This window comes from Onychomys torridus, chromosome 17 (assembly GCF_903995425.1).
Source record: "Onychomys torridus chromosome 17, mOncTor1.1, whole genome shotgun sequence".
NCBI lineage: Eukaryota > Metazoa > Chordata > Mammalia > Rodentia > Cricetidae > Onychomys > Onychomys torridus.
The window spans coordinates 63,692,958-63,719,019 of NC_050459.1; the positions used below are offsets into that span (position 1 = coordinate 63,692,958).

Consider the following 26,062-nt stretch of genomic DNA (forward strand, 5'->3'; position numbering starts at 1 on the left):
TGGTTCATAGCTGTTATCCCAGCATTTGAAGCTGAGGTGGGAGACTATTCCAAATTCCATGCCAGTCAGGGCAACACAGTTTGTATGAATAAACCAATAAAAGAAAACCTGGGTCAACTCTTGTGCCCCAGAGTGGGGAAGGCTTTTTGCTTTCCCATGGGATTGGTTGGGATTGGTGGGTTTTGTTTGGTAGTTGAATCTTGACTGTTAAGTTGAAATCCATATAAAATTAGACAGCTTTTGTTGATAAGGGGCTTTTTTGTTGTTGGTTTTGGTTTTGGTTTTGGTTGACTGAATTTGACAGAATTTTACTGTGTAGCCCTGACTAAACTTGTAGCTGTTCCTCCCTAAATCTCAGCCAAGAGTAAGGTGTGAGCCACCACTCACAAGTTTAGACTGTTGTTTTTGTGGCTTGGTTTCAGGATCTCTACCACTGAGCCTAGAGCATTCTTATGCTTCACCCCCATGTCTCTGGGACCATAGGTGGCACCCTACCGTGCCTTCTCTCCAGCCACTTTTTTGTGGTTTTTGTGCTTTGCTGGGGTGGAACTGAAGCCTTGTGCATGCCAGGTACACCTTCCTCACTGAGGTGCACTGCAGCTGCTCCCTCAAGTCACTGTCGAGACCTCTCAAGACCGCAGTGCTAAGAGGACTCCAGGGCAGAGCTGCCTCTGTCCTTCCTGAGAGGATGTGGGTTCCAGCTGTGTGTCCATCCTCCATACCTGTGCATATCTGCCTTTGCAATTCAGCCTAAACTGGATTTCAGGTAGACTGTGCTCATTCTTCGTCAACTTGAAGGTTCTCAGAACAGACAATGTCTCTGGAGAGGGCTGTGCTAGTTGAGTCCTCATGCTTTACTAGTGTGTGTCAGTGGTTGCTCCACGAAGGAAGAGCTGCCTTGTGACAGCAGGTGTCCCCATCTGTCAGCAGTGCCCTGAACTGTCTGAGAGTTTACCCCCGAGGTTGAGGGGTGACTGTAGAGGGATAGCTGCTCAGGAGGGCGGCCTTCCATGCCCACATACATGGTGTGGCCCATAACTATGACCCCAGCACTTAAGAGGTAGAGCAAGAGGAGTTCAGGTCACCCTCGGGTCAGTCTGGGCTATACAAGACCATCTTTAAAAAAAAGAAATGAGCTGGGGAGATGGTTCAGCTGTTAGCAGGAATTACTGCTCGTCCAAAGGACCTGAGTTACTTCCCAGTATGCATGTCAGGCAGCTCACACCACCTGTAACTCCAACTCCAGGGGGTCTGACACCCTCTTCTTGACTCTACAGTTACTTGAGCAGGACATACACATAATTAAAGATAAATCTATAAAAAAGCTCCTAGACCCAAGTTAAGTCATTTCTGTCCCCAGAACCCATGTAAAAAGTCAGGTATGAGTTGACAAGATGACTGTCTCAGAGGGTAAAGGCACTTACTCTCAAACCTAATAACTGAGTTTGTTCTCAGAACATAGTAGAAGGGGAGAATCAGCTCCCAGAAGTTGTCTTCTGACCTCCACATGTACATCATAGCATGCAGACTCAGAATTGCACACGTTTAAAAAAAATAAAAAAGCGGGCGTGGTGGCTTAAGTTTGTGATCCCAGCACTGAGGACATGGAGACAGGTGATCCCTGGAGCTCAGTGGCCACCTGGCTGAGACCTGACACCCCTGTGTACACACAGCGTGCACCAAAAATCTACTGGTTTAGAGACTGCAGTCTTCAAGAAGAATCCACTGAAGCTAGGCATTGCATAAATAGGCCATAGCTGCACCGAGTGTGGTGGATATGAGGGAGAGGACAGCCAAAGGCGTTTGGAAGAGTCCAGAGCAGAGAGAGGGTGGTGAATGGAGAGTGGCCAGCAGACTGAACAGGACCATGAGAGGAGGGGGGAGAGCAAGAGAGGAAAGATGATTGAGAGGACCAAGAGCTGAACACCCAGAGTGACAGGTATGTAAGGAGACGCCACGCCCATGAGCTGTGCAAGTTTAGGGTAAGGGGTTGGGGTGGGCAGAGCTCCAGGTAGTTATGAAACAGGAAGCCTGGAGGACAGCTTGTGCTTTGCTGTTCTGTTTCCTTGGACCTGACAGGCATAGTGGCACATGCCTTTAATCCCAGCACTTGGAAGGCAGGGGCAGGTGGATCTCTGTGATTTTAAGGCTAGCCTGGTCTACATAATTCCTGGACAGCCAGAGCTATATAGTGAGACCATTTCAAAAACAAAAAAGGACCCATTGCTCTGCATGTCACCCAAGGCTGGGTCCCCACTCTGGTGGAAGTTCAGTGCACCACTCGCCTCTAGAGCACACCTCATAGTTAGCATATAGCTATGATGACGGGTGTCTTCCCATGCTGCCCTAAAAGATTAGGCACAAACTGCTCCAGAGTGTTGCTGTGACCCGGAAGTGCATTTCTCACTGTCCTCTGTATGTTTGTCCCTGGGAGCAGGGACATGCTCCTACATTGGCCACCAGAGGTCAGGACAAGCCCAGGAGCCAAAGACAGCTCAGCATGTCCTGCCAAGTAGGGACTCCGGAGGCCTCAGCCTGGATTGAAAATAGCCAGACTGAAGGCTGGCTGAGGGTGGAAAGTAGGGGGAAGAAATGGAGAGATGGCTCTGAGATTAAGAGCACTGATATTCTTCTAAAAGCTGGGTTTGATTTCTGGCAACCCCATGGTAGCTCAGATCCATTTGTAACTCCAATTCCCAAAGATGTGGTATTCTAGTTTCTGTGGGCATACATACAGTGCACAGACATATATGTGGACAAAACACTCATACACAGGAAATAATTATATATAAAAACTGATTTTTTTTTTTTTTCAAAACAATTTCTCTGTGTAGCCTTGACTGTCCTGGAACTTGCTCTGTAGACCAGGCTGGCCTTGAACACAGAGATCCACCTGCTTCTGCCTCCTGAGTGCTGGGATTAAAGGCTTGTGTCACCATGCACAGCTAAATATCAATTGACAATTGTTGGGTTATGTTGTTTTGGGTTTTGTTTTGTTTTGCATTTTGAGACAGGGTTTCTCTGTGTAACAGCCCCAGCTGTCTTGGAACTTGCTCTATAGACCAGGCTGGCCTCAAATTCACTGAGATCTGCCTGCTTCTGCCTCCCAAGTGCTGTGATTAAAGGCATGCACCACCACCACCCAGCAACAATTTTTTAAATAAAATAAAAGAAGGGGAAGTTTCGGGACATGGGAAGGGAAAGAAACTTGTCACTCTGGAATGTGAATGAAGCCTCTTGCCAGAGGAAAGCAAGAATTCCAGCCCAACTACATCCTCCCTTCCCAGCTATAACCTGTGATTTCCTCAGGATCTCATTATACATCTCATTATCACATATACAGGGACAGGACTTGTGGATGTACTGACCCCTGTGCAGCTCTGATGGCCCTGGTTTCACTTCATCAGATTATAACCTCACCCAAGGTTTCTGCAGAGCCACCTCACATCTCCTTTCAGATGAGCAAGAAGGAGCCTGCAAGATGGTTCAGCAGGTTAAAGAGCTTAGAACCCACCTAAGTTCAACCTCCAGGACCTACATGGTGGAGAAGGGAACTGGCCCCTGCAACTTGTCACCTGACCTCTGTTCATGCCGTAGGAGACACATACACACATAAATTAATACTGACATGTACAGGGCTTTTGTTGTTTAAACAGAATCTCACCATGTAACCCTGGCTGGCCTGGCTCTCACAACATCCCCCTGCCTCTGCTTCCTGAGTAGTGGGGTTAAAGATGTGTGCCATCACACCCAGCATTAAAGATTTATTTTTATTCTTATTCATGTGGATATTTGTGTCTGCCATGTGTGCGTGCATTGCCTCGGAAAGCCAGAAGAGGGCATCAAATTCCTTTGGAACTGGAGTTGTAGGCCTTTATAAACCCAAATGAAGTGCTCTGGAAAAGCCCTGTGTGCTAACTGCAGAGCAGTCTCTTCAGCCTAGCACATGTCATTTTATAAAAAAGAGAAAAGGGAGAAAGACAGTTTCTTGGCAACATGCGAAAATGATATAAATATTTAACGCTCCATGTGACCCTCTGCCCTCTCTGGCCTAAGAAGTCATGTACATGCATATACCCACACAGATGTGCACATAGACATGATTATAGTAATAATAAAAATTTCAAAGTTGTATCTTTAATTTTTGTTAGTATTTTATTTATTTGTTGTCACATGGACTTTGTAGCCCTAGCTAGCCTGAAACTTGCGCTGTAGATCAGACTAACATTAAATTCGTAGCGGTCCCCTGCCTCTTGCCTCTTGAGTCCTGGGATTAATGATGTATGCCATGGTGCCCAGCTTTAAAAATACGTATCTTTATAAATACATATCTTTAATAAAATTTCCAACTCTGATTCATAAACTGGCCAGTCATAGAAGTTTTTTCATTGCCAGGCGGTGGTGGCGCACACCTTTAATCCCAGCACTCGGGAGGCAGAACCAGGCGGATCTCTGTGAGTTCAAGGCCAGCCTGGGCTACCAAGTGAGTTCCAGGAAAAAGGCACAAAGCTACACAGAGAAACCCTGTCTTGAAAAACCAAAAAAAAAAAATTATTTTCAATGTCAAAGCCACAAACCCCAGCCTGAGTCAAGATCCCTGAAAGTTGAGGATGCTGCTCAAGCTGATTAATGAGGGTGGCAGTGTGGGGCTGTCTCTGTCACCTCACTACAGACATGTCCAGGCTCTGACCTCATCCACAGGGCTTTGGGGTGACTGTTCCCTCCCAGCCTCTCAGTTCCCTGTGACTCTCCAATCAGCTAAGAAAAGGCTCAGGGCTTCCCAGGCATCATGACACCACTTCAGTGACTGGACAGACATTTGCAGAACAGCTCTGAGCCAAGACATGGGGGAAATGGCTGGGGACTCTATAGGCACACCAGGCCACCTCCCTCACATAGGGGATTTTGAAATATATATGTTGGCCGGGCAGTGGTGGGACATGCCTTTAATCTCAGCACTGGGGAGGCAGAGGCAGGCGGATCTCTGTGAGTTCGAGGTCGGCCTGGTCTGCAGAGTTCCAGGAAAGGCGCAAAGCTACACAGAGAAACCCAGTCTCAAAAAAAACAAAAAAAGAAAAAAGAAAAAAGAAATATATATGTTGTTATTGAAGGACGTGTGGTGGTGGTCAGAGGACAACTCTGTGTAGACCACTCTCCTCCCACCTTTATTAGGGGGACATCAGGGATCAAACTCAGATCATCAGGCTTGTTTGCAGATGCTCTACTCTATCCTCTGAGCCTTCCCCCAGAGGGGACAGGGAACTTCCAGCAGTGGGCCTGTCTGTAATAAGGGCCCAACACCACTGGGGGCAAATAACTCTCGGCCAAACCAGTTATCCTGGCTTTGCAGAAGTGGAGGCAGGAGGATCAGGAGTTCTTGGGATCCCCAGTTACACAGACAATTTAGGTCAGCCTGGCTCCATGAGACCCTGCCTTACATTTTGGGACTGGAAGAAGCTAGAGAGATGGCTCTGCTGTTAAGAGCATTTACTGCTCTTGCAGAAGACTGGAGTTTGGCTTCTAGCACCCACATGGGTGATCACAACAACTCTAGCTGAGATATCTTTTTCTGGCCTCCTTGTCCACCCTCAGACATGTGCACAAACATACATGTACACATAAATAAAAAACCTTTTTTTTAACATTTGCTTTTGCTTTATTTTATGTGTATAGGTGTATGTATGTATGCATGCCTGTGCACCATGTGTGTGCCAGATACCCACAGAGGCCAGAAGAGAGCATGAGACAGTGGTGAGCTCCCATGTGAGTGCGGGGAAACAAACCCAGGTCCTCTGGAAAAGTAGCAGTTACTCTTAACTGCTGACCCATCTCTCCATCCTGCTGTGGAATAATCTTGTACACTGTAAAGATTTGTCACTCGAATTGGTTTACTAAAATGCTGATTGGCTGGTAGCCAGGCAGGACAACCAAACTAGGAAATGATGGGAAGAAAAAGGGCAGAGTCAGGGGAGATGTCAGTGAGCTGTGGAGGAAGCAGCATGTGTAGAAAATGAGATATCAAGCCATGAGCCATGTGGCAACGCATAGATAAAAAAAATATGAGCCAGGGATCGCTGTGAGTTCAAGGCCAGTCTAGTCTACAGAGAGAGTTCCAGGACAGGCTACAAACCTGCCTGGGGGAGGGGGAAGTTGAAGTTAAAGAAGAAAGAAAGAGAAAGAAATATGAGACAAGTGGTGGTAGTGCGTATCCCAGCACTTTAATCCCAGCACTCGGGAGGCAGAGGCAGGCAGATCTCTGTGAGTTCGAGGCCAGCCTGGTCTACAGAGTGAGTTCTAGGACAGCCAAGGCTACACAGAGAAACCCTGTCTTGGGGGAAAAAAAGACATATGAGTTATTTTAAATATAAGAGTTAGGTAGTAAGAAGCCTGAGCTATTAGCTGATCATTTATAATTTATATTAAATCTCCGAGTCAGTTATTTGGGAAGCACTTACCAGATATTTGGGAGCAGGCAGTTGGGACAGGAAAACTCTACCTACACCATCCCCTTAAAATTAATAAAACAAAACAAAAACAAAGTGCAGACGGACTGGGGAGATCAAAGGTCCTGGAGTTCTGATTCCAAGAATAGTAAAAGCCAGGTGGGTGTATCGGCCTGCTGCAGTCCCAGCAGTCAGGAGGTAGAGCCAGGTAGGTATATCGGCCTGCTGCAGTCCCAGCAGTCAGGAGGTAGAGCCAGGTGGGTGTATCGGCCTGCTGCAGTCCCAGCAGTCAGGAGGTAGAGCCAGGAGGTCCCCTGCAGCAAGTGGGCCAGCTAGGCTGGCAAAACTCAACGAGTTTCCTGTTCAGCAAGATACCCTGCCTAGATTGATTGAGGGAGACACATGACATCAACCTCTGGCCTCCACACATGGATTCATACGCCTGCATACATGTGTACACACATACAAGAACACTCACCAGTATGTGTGTGTGATAGAGATGGCTCAGAGGGTGAAGGATTTGACACCAAGCCTGATGACCTGAGTTTGATCCCCAGGATCAATGTGGAAGGAGAGAACAGATGCTTGCAAATTGTCCTCTGGCATCCACATGTGTACCTGCACCATGGCAAACAAACACACATACACAAAAAATAAAATGTAGTAAGTTAGGTGTGGGTCTTTCTATACCGAGCTCACAAGTTCCAGGTCAGCCTGGTCTACATATTGGCCTCAGGACAGCCAAGGCTGCATAGTGAGACTGGTTTTTTAATAAAAGGAATAAAGTAATAAAAATAAAAGAACAAGAAGACCGCAAGAGTCGGGCAGTGGTGGTGCACGCATTTAATCCCAGCACTCGGGAGGCAGAGCCAGGCGGATCTCTGTGAGTTCGAGGCCAGCCTGATGTGAGATCCAGGACAGGCTCCAAAACCACACAGAGAAACCCAGTCTCAAAAAAAAAAAAAAAAAAAAAAAAAGAAAGAAAGCAAGTGTACTTTAAAAAAATAAATAAATAGGGCTGGAGAGACGGCTCAGCAGCTAAGAGCACTGGCTGCTCTTCCAGAGGACCTGGGTTCTATGCCAAGCAACCACATGGCAGCTCACAACTGTCTGTAACTACAGTTCCAGGAGATCTGACACCCTCACACCAATGTACATAAAATAAAATTTAATAAATTATTAAAAAAATAAAACAAAAGAAACTAAGCCTCAGGTCTCCAGACTGCCTGACTGACACTCTCCTGTCTGTCTGCTCCGAGAGGACACCAAGTGGATAGGCTGCCAACCCTGCTGCTGGTGTTTGTGGAGGGTAAAGGCTCTCCTGTCACCTTGTATATTATTAACATCTAGAGGAACATCCTTAGAGGATAGAGGGCTAAAGGGAAATGAAGAAATGTCTGCAACCTCTATCCAGAACCCTCTCTGTGCTCTGTCCTCAGCTCTGGAACCATACCTTGTGTAGTGTTGGCACATCCAGACCACACATGTGACGGGTAGGTGGTTCTGAAGGGAACAGGGCTGAGTTAGTCCCAACTCCTGGGCCAGCATGGATCCAGTCACCCACAGGGATGTGGCTTGAGCCATTTTCCACCAGGAGCAAATGCAAACAATGCCTCAGTGGTGGGCCCCAACCCAAGTACCCCAGTCACCCTGTTCACTGTTTCCCTACCTTCCCTGGGAAAACAGACTTCATCTCTCCAGGAAGCTCTGCCTTCCTCCAGAACCTTCCTCTCCAGAACATTCTCTGGCACACACAGAGGAAGTCCCTATTGGGCCACACCCAGGCCACTTGTTCACAGGACCAAGGAATCTCTCACCAAGGAACCCTTCTTAGACTCTAAACCCAGATGACAAAGTATACTTTCCCAGAGCCCAACCCAGATCATATCTCAGAATGGGCTTTGGCCTGGTAAGGCTGAGTGGCTTTTGCATCCAAACTGACCCAGAGACAGTTCCAATGTGATCCTCTGAGGTGGTTTATGACCCACCCATTTTATCTTCATACAATCCTTCAAGGTCTTGCCTTAATTTAGCTAATAGGGATCTCAAGTGCTGGGTATACCTCCATCCCTAAACTCCTGGGCCCAAGCCTTATTGTGCCAGTCCCTAAGAAGCTGGGGTGATGTGCTGTGGGTTGGTTGGTTGCTTGAGGTGGGGTGGGACTAAAGGCAGTGTCACTACTCCTTGCTATTTTTTTTTTCAGTGTACACCGGCACTCAGAACACAGAGGCAGGAGGATCTCAAGCTCCAGGCCGTCCTGGGTTACATAGGAAGACCCTGTTTAAGGAGGTAGGGGTTATCCTAACATTTGGGAGGCAGAGGCTGGCAGGAAAATAGCCATAAATAGAGGCTGCCTTGGATTACAAAGCAAGACCTTGTTACAAACAAACGAACAAGGATGTGACGAAGATGTTTGAGTGTTTTTAGCTATGTTGGGTGGTGCTTACTTAGCATGCACAAAGCCTTGCACCATGTAAACTGGAAACTGGATATGGCAGCAGGCTCAGCATTTGGGAAGTGGCTGCCGGAGAATCACGAGTTCAAGGTCAGTGGTGGTGCATGCCTTTATTTGGGGGCAGAGGCAGGTGGATCTTCGAGTTCTAAGCCAAAATGGTCTACAGAGTAAGTTCCAGGATGGTCAGGGCTACACAGAGAAACACTGTCTCAAAAAACAACAAACAAAAAAGAGTTCAAGTTCGTAGTAAGTAAGGCCTGGTCTGGAGGAGAGCCTGAACCTGCTGCACCTATGAAGAGCAAGAGAGTTCAAGGTCATCATCCTCAGCTACAAAGTGAGTCTGTCCTTTGGCAATCATCCACAAGAAACTTCCCAGGGAGACGCTTCAGGTCTCCTACAGTGTCTTGGACAATATGTGGAATTCCTCAGGACAGAGTGCTCTCAGGTCTTGTTCAGTGGGTCACACATGTCCCTTTAGTGAGGGACATTTCTAAATACACGACCTGCTGCCTCTCAGCATCTGTTTCCAGGCCAGGCATCTGCTGGGAGCAGCCCTTAGTTTCAGCCAGAGCCAGGCCTGTCCTTCCGGCCTTGCAGCCTGGACACACCCTTTGCTGACCGAGGCTTTTGCCTGCTCATGCTTTCTTTCTTTCACACATTCTCTCTCTCAACTCGTTTCTGTGGGCTGGAGAGATGGTTCAGCAGTTAAGGGCTGCTCTTCTAGAGGACTGGGGGTTTGATTCCCAGCACCCACATGGTGGCTCACAGCAGCCAGGCAGGATTTCCGGTGACCATTCAGACACAGAGCAGATGCATGGAACAAGTGTTCCCCAGAAACCAGAAACTTGAGAAGCCCCCTGAGCGGTCACCCTCTGGGCTGGGTTAGCTGTGAGAGTCAGAGGAAGGGGTGGGGATGGGGGGATGAAGAGGCAATGACACCACAGACGCAGGTGGGGTGCACACACTCACACTTAAGGAGGCAGAGAGACTGCCACTTCCATTCCAGGGCACAGGCCAAGAGGTGTCTGAGATGGGGACTTCTGCCTTGTGCTCACATGTGAACAGGTGTGGGATGCTGTCTTCAGACCCACAGAAGCTCCCGTGGCCATGAGTGAGCTCACTTCCCCCTTCTTTCGGTGCAGCTCTGGTCTAAGAAGAATGCTTTCTCTTTCAGAAACTGGAAACGCTCTTCCTGGTGGTGGGGAGTCACTGTAGCTCATCGGTTAAAGCACTTGTAGATCAGCTGACATACGAAGCCCCTGGGTTCCACACATGGTGGCACATGCCTGTCATCCCAGCAGCTGGGAGGTGGAGGCAGAAGTTCGTGGTCATCCTTGGCTACATAGAGAGTTTGAGTCCAGCCTAGGTTACATGAAACCCTGTCTCAACAAATAAAAACATTGTGGTGCAGGAGAGGGAACTGAGTTCAGACTCAGCACTACATTGAATGGCTAACAACCACCTGTAACTCCTTCACACACTTCCTGCATGCACATACTCAGCCCCCATCATTAAAAATAAAATAAATATGTAGCTTGGTCCTTTTGTGGGACTTCTAACAGTGGGAACAGGGGCTGTTTCTGACTCTTTTACTGGCTTTTGGGACCCTACTCCTCATACTGGGTCACCTTGCCCAGTCTTAGTACTGGGGAGGTGCTTAGTCTTACTGTAACTTGATATACCATGTTTTGTTGATACTCATGGGAGACCTGCCCTTTCCTAAACAGAAATGGAGGAGGAGTACATTATGGGGTGGGAACAGAGCGGGGATGGGAGGGACTAGGAGGAGAGGAGGGAGGGGAAACTGCAGTCAGGATGTAAGATAAATAAACAAATAAATATAATTACGGGGTTCGATCCTCAGCTCAAAAAAACAAAAAACAAAAACAACATCAGAAGTGAACTTCTGCCAACCGGGGTTCCCCCATTGTGCTGTAACCCTGTGTTTAAGACCTCCTCCCTCCTTCAATAAATGGCATTCGGCATTCAAAAGAAGAAGAAGAAGAAGAAAAAGAAGAAGAAGAACAAGAACAAGAAGAAGGAAAAAAGAAAGAGAAGAAGAAGAACAAGAAGAAGAAGAAGAAAAAGAACAAGAACAAGAAAAGGGGGTCAAGATCATGATGGGGAAACCCACAGGTGCTAGTTGGAGCTCACTGACTCTGGACTGACATCTCGGGAACCTGCATGGGACCCAACTAGGCCCGCTGAATGTGGGTGACAGTTGTGTGGCTTGATCTGTTTGTGGGGTCCCTGGCAGCAGGACCAGGATTTATCCCAGGTGCATGAACTGACTTTTTGGAGCCCATTCCCTGTGGTGGGATATCTTGCTCGGCCTTGATACAATGGGGAGGGGCTAGGCTCTCCTTCAACTTGGTATGCCAGACTTTGTTGACTACCATGGGAGGCCTTACGCACTCTGAGGAGTGGATGGGGGCAGAGTGGGAGGGAGGTGAGGAGGAGGGAGAAGGGGAGGGAGGGGGAAACTGGGGTAGGTATGTAAAATGGAAAAAAAAATTGTAATAAATAAACATATTTAATAATATATATAACAAATACACACACACACACACATATATATATATATCTATAGATACATACATACACATATATATTTGAGACAGAAATCCACCTCTGTCTCCCATATGCTGGGATCACCATGCCTGGTAAACAACAAAAATAAATCTTTTTTTGTTTGTTTGTTTTTTTTTTGTTTTTCGAGACAGGGTTTCTCTGTGTAGCTTTGCGCCTTTCCTGGATCTTGCTCTGTAGACCAGGCTGGCCTTGAACTCAAAAAGATCTGCCTGGCTCTGCCTCCCAAGTGCTGGGATTAAAGGTGTGCGACACCACCGCCTAGCCTAAAAATAAATCTTTAAAAAATAAAATAAAATAGGCATGGTGGGACATAACTTTAAATCCAGTACTTGGGAGGCAGAGCCAGGCAGATCTCTGAATTTGAGGCCAACTTGGTCTACAGAGTGAGTTCCAGAATAGCCAATATTACGTAGAGGAACACTGTCTCAAAGAAGCAAACAAATATATTTCAGGCAGCAGTTGGGTGTGGTGGCACTACCTTAAGATGCTAAGGCAGGAGGGTCAGGACAGCCTGGGCTGCGAATTAAGACCCTATCTACGGGGCTGGAGAGATGGCTGCTCTTCCAGAGGTCCTGAGTTCAATTCCCAGCAACCACATGGTGACTCACAACCATCTGTAATAAGATCTGGTGCCCTCTTCTGGCCTGCAAGCATACATGTGGACAGAACACTGTATACACAATAAATAAATAAATCTTAAAAAAAAAAAAAAAAAAGACCCTATCTACAAAATGCTTGGCTGAAAGGGCCCTGAGCCAGTCTGGCCTTGGTGCTGTATATTCTAGCCAAGGAATGTAAATAAAGTCACAGTCTGCTCCACTCTGGCTCAGTAGGTGCCTACTTGGCTTTCTCTAGGCACTCTTGTAATAGTGAGGCCATTCCCAAGGAGAATCAGGACCAATCCCACAGCCCCTTGAAAGGATGCTACTTTCTGTAGGTCAGCGATTAACACACACCTGGTCACACAGGCTCACACACACTCACACATGCTCATACATGTTCACACAAGCTTGCCAAACACAAATGAACAATGATGGAGGCCAGGTTGGAGGTTATAGTGCTGTGCAGGATGGCTGCTCTGTACAAGGTAGTTCTGTCACTTAATGGCACTGTATAGCTTTAACCCAGTTCCTGTCTTTTCTCTCCCCTCCCTCCTTGACTCTTTCTTTTCTTCCCTTCCTCTTCCTGTGTTCCCCTCACTTTTCGTGTAGCCTAGGATGTCCTGGAATTCCATATGTAAGGAAAGATAGCCCTTAAATTCCTAACCCTCATGCCTCTGCCTTCTAAGTGCTGGAGTGACAGTTGTGGGGTAGCACCTGGTTTTCCTTCCTTTTTTCCTTGTTTTTTTAATTTAAAAAATGGGGGTGGGGATGGCAATGGTGGCCCACACCTTTAATTCCAGCATTTGGGAGGCAGTGGCAGAAGGATCTCTGAATTTGAGGCCAGCCTGGTCTACAGAACTAGTTCCAGGACACAGAGAAACCCTGTCTCAAAAAAAAAAAAAAAGAAAAGAAAAGAAAAGAAAAAAATATATGTATGTGTGAATATATACTCATATATAATTTTTATTCATGTATATATGTGTCTGCGTCCATCTGTGCACGTGTGTCTTGTGGGTGTCCTAGAGGCCAGAAGGGGGCGCTGGATCCCTCGTAGTGAGCTGGCCCATATGGTTGGTTGTCTCGGTCTCTACAGAGCAGCAAGAGCTCTCGAGCTTCCAGAGCTCACTCACTTCCCTTTCCTCTTTTCTCCTTCTCCTCTTCCTTTGCCAGCCAGCCTCAAACTCACAGCGAATCTCTCCTTTTAGTATCTGAAGTGCTGGGATTACAGGCTTGAGGCACCACACCCGATTTTTGTGTTGTTTCTCAAAAGAGGGTCAGGATCCTTCCTGCCTCAGCCTCCTGTGTGCTGACACAGGCCTGTGCCCTTGTGCCTGGCGTCTGTAACCTTCTTGCTGTCAGCAAGCGTTACTACTCACCGGTCCTTCCTCAGTACTGGTGGAACTGCTTCCTCTGTGGCGACTTCCTAGGAGACCAGCAGCAGGTCTTCCGTTGGCAGACGCCCCGCCTTCCCGACGCCTGTGGGGCCGCCGGGGCCAGCTCCCACTTCCCTATATGGGTGTGAATGTCACTCAGCCTGTTCGTCAACTTGGTTTCCCAGACCTAGGAAGGGCCACGCCTTGGTGAGGAGATGCAATCATAGCTGCCACCAGGGAAAGAGAACTCAAACTTCAGGGACCAACTATCAGGTGGCCCGAGCTTTAGTTTTTATTTCAAACCAACCAACCAACCAGGTCTATCGATGTAGCCCATGGTGGTTTTGAACTCACCGAGATCCTGCCTCAAGCTTCCCCACCGTTGGGGACTGACAGTTGTGTACCACCATGCCAGTCTTGCCAGCTCATTTTGACAGAGGTATTTTGGGTGGTTTGGGTCCTGGGCAGGCTGCCACCTGCCCTTGGCTCTGAGGTTCAGGAATTTCATTAGGACATCTACCCAGAGTCTCTCTTCAAAGAGGGTTTACTCCAGAGAAAGAAAACATTTAGGAAATTTTTTTTTTTTCTTAGTCCAGGCTGTCCTTGAAGATGAAGATGACTTTAGACATCTGATTCTCCTGTCTACTTCCTGAATTCTGGGATGACAGCTGTGCACCATCATGCCTAGTTATGTGGTGTTGGGAATGGAACCCAGGACACTGTGCATGCTAGGCAAGCCCTCTACCAACTGAGCTGTATTTCCAGTCTAGGGCTCAGGACATTTGGGGTTATTTATTTTACCAGTATAGGTGTAGTTTATTTTGCGTGTAGGCACATGTGTGTCACAGAGTACATGTGGAGGTTAGTGAACAACTTGTGGAAGTTGGTTCTGTCCTTCCACTACATGGGTCTCAGGGCAGGGGATCAAACTGAGGTTGTCAAAATTGGTAGCAAGTGCCTGTACCTCCTGAGTCATCTGGCTGGTCTCAGGAGTGGTTTACTGAGAACATTGTAAAAGGGTGCAGTGAGCTGGCTGGACAGTAACTAGAGCACTGCTTATCAATTTTTTTAACACTTATTTTTATTTCATGTGTTTTGCCTGCATGTTTTTATGTGTACCACATCTGTTACCCGGTGGATGCTGGGAACCAAACCTGGGTCTTCTGCAAGAATAACAACTAATCTAAACCATGGAGTGATCTCTCCTGCACAAATATTTTGTTTTTGTTATTCAAAACAGGGGTTCTCTGTGTAGCCTTGGCTGTTCTGGAACTCACTATGTAAACCAGGCTGGCCTTGAACTCAGAGATCCACCTGCCTCTGCCTCCCCATTGCTGGGATTAAAAGCATGTGCCACCACCGACTGGCTCCAGCACCAATTTTGAGTCTTCATATGAGCCTGCTTTCCATGAGACCTCAGTGTTTTCTCACCTTTGAGCATGGACTGAAATTGAGATTTAAAATTTATTATGTGTATGAATACTTTGCCTGCACACCTATAACACTTAGCACTTGTGAGACTGAGGCAAGAGGACTATTCTTAGGTCATCTTGGGCTACATAGTAAGTTCTCAGCTAGCCTAGGCTACACAGTAAGACCCTGCCTCAGAAAAATAAGAAGAATCATGTGCAAAAGTACCAAGGGGTCCCTTAGCTAGGCTGATTCTTGTCCTTGCAAAGCTTCCTGATTAGTGACAGAAATTAAAGCAGCTTGTGTGTCCTACTGAGTGCCAGGCACAGTACAAGGCACTTTGACTCACATCCTCAATGCAAGCCTTTGAGAAGGTTTCTGGTTTTGTTTGTTTGAAGCAGGGTCTTGCTCTGTAACCCAGGATGGCCTAGAACTTCAGATGCTCCTGCCTCAGCCTCCCCAGTGCTGGGATGTGCACTGCTAGGCCTGGTTCAGGGTTGTGACTTCTTACATAGTGAGGGCAATAACTGGCCTTTTTAGGAAGTGGCATGCATGGGCTTGTCCCCAGCTCTGGAGCCACCAGGTCCAAGTGTTTGTTTCCTCTGATTGCTTCAAACAGTTGCAGACTGTGGTAGTTCTGAAGCAGAACAAGGGCCAACAAGGTGCAGGGAACAGGTCTTCAAGTTGACCATGGCTTCCTTCCTTAGCCTGTGACTCTGTTCAGCCTTTTCACTTGAGGCCAGGTTGAGACTGAGCTCACTCAAGGAGTCATGGTTCCCCCATCCCTGTTCCTCTCTGAACTTATTTTTCTTCCATAATTTTAGCTTACTTGTAAGCAAGGCCTTCCATGTTTCCGAACTCAGAGTTCTTGAGTTCATTGTAGCTCTCATCCATTACCTTATTTTATTTTGGTTTTTCGAGACAGGGTTTCTCTGTGTAGCTTTGCACCTTTCCTGGAACTAGCTTTGTAGACCAGGCTGGCCTCGAACTCACAGAGATCCACCTGCTTCTGCCTCCCGAGTGTTGGGATTAAAGGCCTGTGCCACCACCGCCTGGCCCATTACCTTATTTGATGGATTCCTCCTTCCATTAGTACAGCAGTTTCTTTGTATCTCTTCAGTATCTCTTCTGTCTGGTGTAACAGGCCTGTTTCCCTTTACTGCATTCTTCCTGGCTCTTAAGTCCCTCCAGTAACAAGTTCCCCTTGGTAATCTGTGTACTGAGCAGTGGCAATCATAGCTCACCATTTGCATCTGCAGAGTTGGGGGTCTTTCTCATCACTACCTTCTTCATTATTTGACTCAATAGGCTACTTGGTTACCTGTTTAGGCAAAGCTGGGTCCGAAATAAGGCAAGGACTTTGGAATGGATTGAGGGTCAGGCAAGGTAGTTCATTCCTGTCACTTTGGCACAGGAGAGATGAGAGTAGAAAGATTAGGAGTTTAATGCCAGCCTGGGCAACAAGAGAATAATAGAAGAGGCTGAGGTTGAAACTCCATTAGTAAGATTAGCATAGCATTGCATAAACTGGGTGTGGTGGCACGTGCTTGACATATTTAGGAGGTGGAAGCCGAGTCTCAGGAGTTCAAGGTCTTTCTTGGTTACACTTCACATTTAAGGCCAATCTGGGCTACATGAGATCCGGTCTAAAAAGGAGATGGTGGGGCTGGAATGATGGCTCAGATGTTAAGAGCATTTGGCTGCTCTTCCAGCCCAGGTTCGATTCCTAGAACCCACATGGCAGCTCATAATTGTCTGACTCAAGTCCCAGGGGATCTGATGCCCTCTTCTGGCTTCCGGTGGGCACTGTACTTGGTGCAGATATGCAGACAAAGCATCCATTCACATAAAATAAATACTTTAAAAAGTGGTGGAAGATAGTTGAAGCCTTTTTGCTACTGTCAGCCTGATGATATGCTGAAATTGTGGGTGTCATGTGAGTTTTATCTGGAAGTGGTTGGGAAACAAAGGTTCTTGGAATGTTCCTATCTAGAGGAGAAATTGTGGAGATGCAGAGACCAAAAGAGTTAAGCAGGGGTAGTAGAATTCTAGATCATTCTGAGCTACACAGGAACAAGTTTGAGGCTAGCCTGGGATACAGGAGACTTACCAAGAAACAACCTGCCGACTTGGTGGCACATGCCTTGAATTAGAGCACCTGTGAGGCAGAGGAAGGAGGATCTCTTAAGTTTGAGGACAGCCTGCTCTACATAGATTTCCAGGGCAGCTAGGGGTACACAGTAAGATCCTGTCTCAAAAACAAACAGGGTGGACTAGATGGTTCAAAGTGTAAAGGTTCTTGTCACCAAGCCTGAGGCCCTGAGTTTGATCTCTGGGCCCCACCTAAGAGGAAAGAGAGGCCCAGCTCCTTCAAGTTGTTCTCTCACTTTAACATGCTTGTCATGGCATACACACTGACACCCAAAAATAGAATAAACGCTTAAAAAGCCCCTCCCCCCCAACAAAATAAAATCGAAAGAATTCAAAAGGCAGGTGAGTTCCAGGCCAGCTCGGGTTACATACTGAGGTCCCGTCTCAAAGGGGGAAAATGAGTTAAAAGACTACACCTTAAGTAAAGGGGGAAGGGGGAATCTAGGATTGCTCCAGTCCCACATCTCTCCCCTTGCAATGGCAGCGTGAGATCTACAGGGATTGGGGTGGGGCTTCCATTCAGATAATGCATACATCCCAGCAGCGTTCAGGAGATTCAGTGATGTTGGATCTCCCGAAGTATCCTCATTCTGGCAGTTCTCAGAAAAGCAGGTAAGAAGGCCGAGCTCGCCGACAGCGTACTCAGAACGGGACCAGCGACGGGAACCTGAAGATTCTCTTCCGAATGGGCGGCGGGGATGGGGGTGGGGTCGTCCAGAGACTCTTCAAAGGTGGCGGCGTCCCCGACGCCCACAGGAACCAAGCCAAGCAACCAGCCACCCGAGGTCTACTCAGAGGCGCCTGTCCAGGCCCGACAGCCTCCAGTGCATTGTGGGTGGGGCGCCCCTGCTGCGCACTGCAGGGGAACCCTCCGCTCTGTCAGTTGCCGGCCGCCGGGCGGTCCAGTCGAACCGCCCTCCGGCGTCCGAGCAAGCCGGCCACGAATTGACGTGTCCTCCAAGGCCGCACCCCTCACGGTATTCCCGCCCCAGACCTAAATCCCACCCTCATGGCGACGTGACTGGCCCTGCTACCCGCTCCATTTTTCCATTGGATGATGGTTTGTCAGTCATTCTGCCCCGCCCCCTCGGGCCCGCCCCAGCCACCGGCGCGATCCTGAGGGCCAGCCGGCCAACGCGCTCATTGGCTGCTGGGAACTGTCTGTCCTGAGGCTGGCCACACCCCCTGTGGGGTGCGGATCCAGAGCGCCCCGGCCAGACTTCATTGGCCTGCGGCGCCGCCACTCGGAGAGACGTGCTTCAACCCGGAAGTGTGAGAGGCGAAATCTGCCTAGCAACCGGGGAAGCCGGGCTGTGAAGCGGGCAATTTCAGTGTGAGAAGGAGCGGCGAGACCGAGTCGCGGCTCCGAGCGCGCCGAAGCAGCTCCTTCCGCCCGGGGTCAGCGCCCCGGCTCGCGCACGCGCACCCTCGCTGCCTGAGCGCGCCCCGCGCCGCCCGCGCAGTCGGTCGGTCGGTCGTCCGTCGTCCTGTCTCCGCAGCCGCCTCAGGCGCCACCCGAGGGAGCCGTCGCCGTGGGACGCGACCGGACCGAACCTGAGCGCTCTGCCCGAGGCCGGCCGGGGCCCAGCTGCCGATCCTGCGGAGCCCAGCAACTTCGGTGAGTGCGGGCCGGCGCCGCTGCCGGGGTCCCCGGCTTCCGGTGCCCCGGGCTCCCCTGGCTTCCGCTTGGCCGGGCTGGTGCGTTTCCTCACTGGACTCTCGGGGGACCCTGCATCTGGGGCCCCTGTCTCCGAGGACTCCCGTAGGAACCCCGCGTGTCCGAGTGCCCTTCCTGGGGTGCCCCTTGCTTGGGGACACCCTCTGGGGAACTTAGCGTCTGAAGGTGCCCTTTCTCCGCGGGACCCCGCCTCGGACGGTCTCCTCCGGGGAGCCCGGGCTTTCCCGAGGGCGCCCCAGAAAGGCCCTTAGGGAGCAGAGCACCGCGTGCAGAACTCAACTTTTGGAGGACCTGGGCCCTTGGTCGCCCGCCGCGCTGGGCACCCACCTGTGAGGGACAGCCTTTCTGCAGAGCTCCCAGCTCTCGGGGAGACCCGGGTGCCCGAGGGGAGCCCCATCTCCGAGGCCCTTGTCGCAGGCACCCTGCTCTGTGAGGGTGTGCAGTCGTTCTCTGCTGCTTTTTCGAGTCTCCGGCCTCAGTCCCCAGCTTCTGTGAAAAGTGGCTTTTTGTCTGATGAGCGCCCCCTCCCTTCCTTTCGGGATTCCTCGCCTCCTCCAGGAAGGTTCCACTTCCCGTCGGAGACACTCACCGTTCTTTCTGAGGACCTTTCGTCTATGGAGGGTGTTTCTGAGAGCGCTCTGCCTCTCGGCGAACCCCCTCCCACAATTTTCTGAGGAGGTCGTTGTTTCTCTGAGCTGTTGTTCTTTTGTGTTTGTTTGTTTATTTCTCTGTATAATAGCCCTGGCTGACCTGGAACAAAGATCCACCTGCCTTTGCCTCCGGAGTGCTGGGATTAAAGTCATGCGCCACCACGCCAGGCCTGTGTGTGTCCCATTTTTTGACAGATCCCCTTTCTGAAATTTCCTCCCTGCTTTTCCATCCCTACTTTGAGTGACTTCTTTCTTTTTCCAAGTTTCACAAATAATCTGAAGTGCTCCTTGGAGGTTTTCCCCACTGTCTGAACTGTCCCTAATTTTTTGGCAAGCCCTCTTTTTTTTGGGGGGGATGGGGCGGTCTCACCATGTAGCTCTCATTGGTAGCCTTGAACCCATAGAGATCTGCCTTCAGAGACCCTTGTAGCTAGAGTTGAAGGCTGGTGTCATCATGCCTGGCCTCTCCACATTTTTAAGGTTTTTTTCTTTTCTTTTTTTTTTTTTTTTGAGACTCAGTCTTGTTGCATTATAGCTTAGGTTGTCATTGAATTAAGATTTTCCAGCCATGCATGGTGGCGCATGCCTTTAATCCCAGCACTCAGGATGCAGAAGCAGGCGATTCGGTTCTCTGAGTTTGAGACCAGGCTGGTCTATAGAGCTAGTTCTGGGACAGCTAGGGCTACACAAAGAAACCCTGTCTCAAAAAAACTAAAAAATAAATCAATAAATAGAAGATTTTCCTAAGCAAGTCCTGGGATTACATGCTATATGCCACCATTCAGGCATACTCTTTTTTTTTTTTTTCATTTTTCGCGGTTATCCCTATGTCCTCCTCCCTCCTCCTTCCCCCTCTTTGCTTTTTTGGGGGTGGTGGTGTTTGAGACAGGGTTTCTCCGTGTAGCCCTGGCTGTGCTGGAACTCACTGTGTAGACCAGGCTGGCCTCAGACTCAGAGATTGCCTGCTTCTGCCTCCGGAGGACTAAGATTAAAGGCGTGGACCACCACCACTGACCCTTCCTTCTTTACACAGGCTGGTCTGGAACTCTGCACCCATGGTAATCACAAATTCATGGTCATCCTCCTGCCTCAGCCTCGTGAATGATAGCACTATAGGTGTGAGCTGCTGAGCCTGGCCTTTGTCCCACTTCAGCTATGCTCCCTTTTCCTTATAAGAGACATGATGGATTTCTCATTTTCTTGAGGGGTCCTTCAGCATAGCAGTTCCCTACCTGCTTGCTTGGGATTTTTCCCTTCTTGAGATTTTCTTTCTTAACCTCTGTGAGAGAGACTTATTATTTAACCTTGGAGCCATCCTCTTCAAGATTCCTCTCTTTATGTGGTGTATCCAAGTCTCTATTGTGAAGGGAAAGACTTAGAAATGACTAAGAAAGACTTTCTTTCTTGCCAATCCTTGGGTTTCTCCGCCATCACTGTGCTTTACTTTTTAGATATAATCTAAAAAATGTAGCCCGGGCTGCCCCTTGACTCCCCATTTATGTATCCGATGTTGTCCTTGAATCATCTTGCTTAGGCTTTCCAGAATGTTGGACTTTTTCATAACTTTTATCTCAGTTTTCAGAGGACTGAGACTTTTGTGACTAGAGGGAAAGTTAAGGGACCTATATGCAAAGAAATAAAACAAAACAAAACAAAAACAAAAAACCAAATAAACAACAACCCCCCTCCCCCATGGTTTTCTAAGTCCTGCAACTTGAGGGGTTTTTTTTTTTTTTTTTTTCCTTTTTGGTTTTTCGAGACAGGGTTTCTCTGTGTAGCTTTGGAGCCTGACCTGGAACTCACTCTGTAGTTAAGGCTGGCCTCGAACTCACAGAGATCCACCTGCCTCTGCCTCCCAAGTGCTGGGATTACAGGTGTGCACCACCACCACTCAGCTTGTTTTTTGTTTTTTGTTTTTGTTTTTGAGACAAGGTCTCTATTATGTCTTCTTGGCTGGCCTGGAACTCAGAGATATGCCTGCCTCTGACTTTCAAGCACTGAGATTAAAGTCATGGGCTGCCGTGCCCACCTTTATTTCTCTTGAGACAAGGTTTTGTTGTGTAACTCAGTCTGACCTCAAATTTTGTCAGTCCTCCTGCCTCAGCCTCTTGGATGCTGGGATCACAGGTGTGCAGCACCACATGCTGCTCTGATTATTAATTTTCCTGACCCCCTAGGCCAGTGTCAGAAGATTGTGGGCACTGAGAGACAAGACAGAAACAATGTCTCCCTATTATCACAAGGTCAAGCCTATGGAACAAACCCACTTCCTGCTGTGACCCTCAGTCCTTTCTGCAGAGAGGACCTTCCCTTCCTGAGAAAAGAGAAGAAAGGGCTCCTTTGCTCTCTCAGGGCTTCCTGCTGCCTTGAGCCCTCTGATTCACCCCTTGATCAAAAGAGGAGACCCAGGTTGTGGCCTTGGTATAAAAGGACAAAAGCAGGAAATGGGTCATCCTAGATCTGGAGAAGGTGCAAAGGAGGCAAGGGACAGAGGACTTAACTACATTTCTGTTAAGTTTTAGGTGACTTTGGCCTGGCTCAAAGGAAGGTTTTCCATGGTGTTTACAAATCTCCTGTGTACTTCTTTAGTGGACCACCCTGGATTCCAAGTTTACTGAAGTAGCTAATTTTATCTGCTTTGCTTAAAGGTAGAGCTCTCAGGAGCCTAAGGGGATGAATGCTGGCATTGAGAGATGGTCCACAGGACAGAAATGAACTCAGCTTGAAATCTGAGTAAGTTCTGCTTTGAGGCCACAGGCTGCTTTCAGGCTGGGAACCCAGAGAGCTGGCCTGAGCAGAGCACTGAAGGGGGTGAGGCCCTTGGCTTAGCATTTCAACAAGTTGTACACCACTAAGTCACCTCTCCCTGTACTTCTCTTTCTAGTTTGACTTAATGCAGTCTCTCCCTGTTCATATCCCTCTGGGTCTTGCTTAATTTGAGTCCTTTGTGAAGACTCCTTGCCGAGGGTATAATTTGAGTTCTAAATCTGTCGGTGGACCATGTGGACGCAAGTTACAACTCGAGCTATTTTCTTCTGTGGAGAAGCACTTGGAGAGTTTCCTGGGTCCTCAGCTCCTGGGATAGTCAAGTCCGGACAGGAGGCTGATGCAGACCTGTTTTCTTTCTACTGCTTTTTGCTGGTCATTTGTAGGCACTGCCCTCAGTGAAGAGGAGCCGTAGTGAGGAGCTTGGGGCTTAGGGACCTGCATATATTTATCACTTAAAAGGAACTCCAGCTCAGATAGTGTTAAAAAAAGAGGTAACTGGTGACTTAGAAGTGAGAATTGTTTCTTGTATCATTTGTTACTGTAACAAAACGGCTGAGTCAGGCTACTTTATGAAGAAGTTTATTGAGTCTTGAGCAAGCACAGGGTGTTACATGGCAAGAGACAGGAGCAGGCTGTTGGTGTGTGTATGTGTGTGTAACTGTACATATGTACACATGTACTTTATTATTATTATTAATTTTTCAAGACAAGGTTTCTCTGTGTAGCCCTTGCTGTCCTGAAACTTGCTCTGTAGAAGAGGCTGGCCTCAAACTCAGAGATATTCTTGTTTCTGCTTCCTGAGTGCTGGGATTAAACCCATGTGCCACACTCAGCTTTCTTTAAAAAATTTTATGTTTATGTATATGTGCCTCAGTGTATGTATGTGTACCATATATGTGCATGAGAACAGGAGGATATCAGAAAAGGGAGTTGAATTCTCTGGAACTGTGGGCACTGGGAAATGAACCTGGGTTCTATGCAAGAGCAGTAAGTGTTCCCAACTGCTGAGCCATCTCCCCAGCCTTTCTCTTAAAAGGTCACCAGATTTAACCAAGGGGGCTTCACCCTAAGGATTAATTCTCTTTAATCCCAAAGCCACCCTCCATTGGACCCAGGCTCTCATGAATACTAAGCAAATGCTTTTGCCATAGAACTGCACTGAGCTGTATCTCCAGTCTTTAAATATTTTTTAAACATTAAAAAATTTTAATTTTATGTGTATGGGTGTTTTGCCTGCATATAAGTCTGTATACCTCATCCATACAGTGTCAATAGAGAGTATTGAATTCCTGGAACTGGACTTACTGGTGGTTGTGAGTTACTTTGTAGGGCTGGGAATTGAACTTGGATCCTCTGGAAGAGCAGTTAGTGTTCTTAACTACTGAGCCATCTCTCCAGCCTCTACCCCTCAATTTTTTTGTTTAATTGTGAGACAGTGTCTTGATAAGTTGCCTAGGCTAGCCTTGAACTCACTTTGTTGTTCAGGAAGTTGTTGATCTTGGAATCCTTTTGTCTCAGCCTCCTGAGTAACTACTATTACAGGTTTGTACCACTAAGCCCACACCAAAGGACTCATGTCTAAGAGCATATAGCCTGGTTAAATTCCCACCCTCTGTTTGGCAGAGGGACATGGTTGAGACAAGGTCTCCTGGAGCTTCTGGGGTATGCTTGCTCTGTGACCAAGACTGGCCTCAAACTGCTGCTCCTCTTGCCTCCCGTCTTCCCGGTGCTGAGATGACAGACACACTTGGCTATAAACCTAAGGACAGCACAGTTGTGGTTTCTGTGTGGAGGACACTTAAACCACACCCACACCATAGCAAGGATGACACCTCTTTTTAGGAGGCTTTCCTTTTTCATTCATTCTTTTTTTGTTTTTGTTTTTGTTTTTTTTTTTTTCAGACAGGGTTTCTCTGTAGCTTTGGAGACTGTACTGGACCAGGTTGGCCTCGAACTCACAGAGATCTGCCTGTCTGTGCCTCCCGAATGCTGGGATTAAAGGTGTGCGCCACCACCACCTGGCACTTTTTGGTTTTTTTGAGACAGGGTTTCCCTGTGTAACAGCCCTAGCTGACCTGATACTAGCTCTGTAGACCAGGCTGGCCTCAAATTCACAGAGATCTGCCAGCCTCTGCCTCCCCGGTGCTAGGATTAAAGGTGTGTGCGCCACCACTGCCCAGCTTTATCCCTTTTTCATTCTTTTTTTTTTTTTTTTTTTTTTTTGAGACAGGGTTTCTCTGTGTAGCTTTGTGGCTTTCCTGGAACTCGCTCTGTAGCCCAGGCTAGCCTGGAACTCACAGAGATCCCTCTGCCTCCTGAGTGCTGGGATTAAAGGTGTGTGCCACCACCGCCCGGCTTCCTTTTTCATTCTTAAAGGAGTTTTTTTTTTTTTTTCCTAGTTGTGTGGCTTACCAAGTTATATCACAAAACTATCATTGTTATAAATATTGGAGCACACTGCTGTGAAGGTGATAACTCCTGCCAGAGGTGCTCAGTAAACTTGAGGGAATGAGTGAATCAGAGGTAATGGACTAGCTGGTCAGCACAGGTTGGTTATAATGCTCATGGGGTTAGGGCCCTGGCCTGGACTCTCAGGCCAGAAGGGGCTTGATACTCTGCCAAGGCTAAATACTCTCAGAGAGAAACAAATGTTGGAAGTTTTTCACTGTTTCTGTCTTCTCTTACCAGATATGAGAAAGGTTTGCTATGTAGCAGGTATTTGCTTTCGCCTTGGCATCTCCTTCTGTTAAATGGGATAATTTGTGAGGGAAGGGCAAGTACAGAGATGGGTAACTAATTAGACTGGAGGCAAAGTAGAAGATGATAATGAATTTGAAGAATTGTGGGAAGCCAAAAAGTAGGTGAGCTACAATTTTTTTAAAAGACTTATTTATTTATTATGTATACAATGCCCTGCCTGTATGTATGCCTGCACTCCAAAAGAGGGCACCAGATCTCATTACAGGTGGTTGTGAGCCACCATGTGGTTGCTGGGAATTGAACTCAGGACCTCTGGAAGAACAGCCAGTGCTCTTAACCTCTGAGCCATCTCCCCAGCCCATGTGAGCTGCAATCTTAAATGATCCTGTGCACATTTTGAAACAGTATAGGATGTGAAGCAGTTACATGGTGAGCTTCAGAACCTTGAAAAATGAGCCCTTTTCATGGTAATGGATCAGATTTGGAAACAAAAGACTGGGAAAGTGACACACCAAGGCATTTGACTACACATACTAATGGTACTTTGAAAAGACCAGTGTGTGGCTTAGTGCCCACATGGAGATCAGAATTCACCTGAGCTCCTGGACCCAGGTCTAGAGAGTTGTGGATGTGCTAACTCAGTTTCTGGGTCTGAGAGGAGTCTGGGGCAAGGTAAATTGGGAGTGAGGGCTAGGACACTTGCATCCCCACACCCACATCCCCACACCCTCTCTCACTTTTTGGGACAGGCTTTTCTATGCAGCTATGGCTGTACTTACTATGTAGTCCAGACTGGCCTCAGCCTCATGATCTTCTGACTTAGGAACCTCTTGCCTCCTAAGGGCTGCTATTACAGGCATGTGCCTCCCTGCCCACATAGGATATTCTATTTTTTCTAGTGAATTTTTTTTCTTAGTAATTAGTGAAAGCCCTATAATCACTGTGGGTGAATAGTGTGGCAACAGATGGATAAAACCCAGGGGGAAAATAATGGGTGAAAATCTGAGCCAGGCCCTCCCATGTTGGAAAAAAGTCAGAGTCTTTTATAGCCTGGGCTGGCTTTAAACTGTATACTTATCCCAGAATGGCCTTCATTACTGATCCTCCTGCCTCTGCTTCCTTAGTGCTAGGATTATAGACGTGTACCACTGTGCTTAGTGACTTTGGCCTTTTTTTTTTTTTTTTGGAGGCAGTGTCTCACATAAAATTAGGATTGTCTGTCTGTTTGTCATCTATCTA

The 26,062-nt window shown here is 47.9% G+C and overlaps 1 protein-coding gene across 2 annotated transcripts in view; it reads left to right on the forward strand.

Annotated features, from left to right (window-relative positions):
- Positions 1-18,307: 18,307 nt before the first annotated feature.
- Positions 18,308-26,062, forward strand: part of Gatad2a (GATA zinc finger domain containing 2A) — a 92,718-nt gene continuing 84,963 nt past the window's right edge. For both annotated transcript variants that reach the window (XM_036166389.1, XM_036166392.1), the window contains exon 1: positions 18,308-18,644. The gene's annotated coding sequence lies outside the window, so the exon portion shown is untranslated. The remainder of the gene's footprint in view (positions 18,645-26,062) is intronic.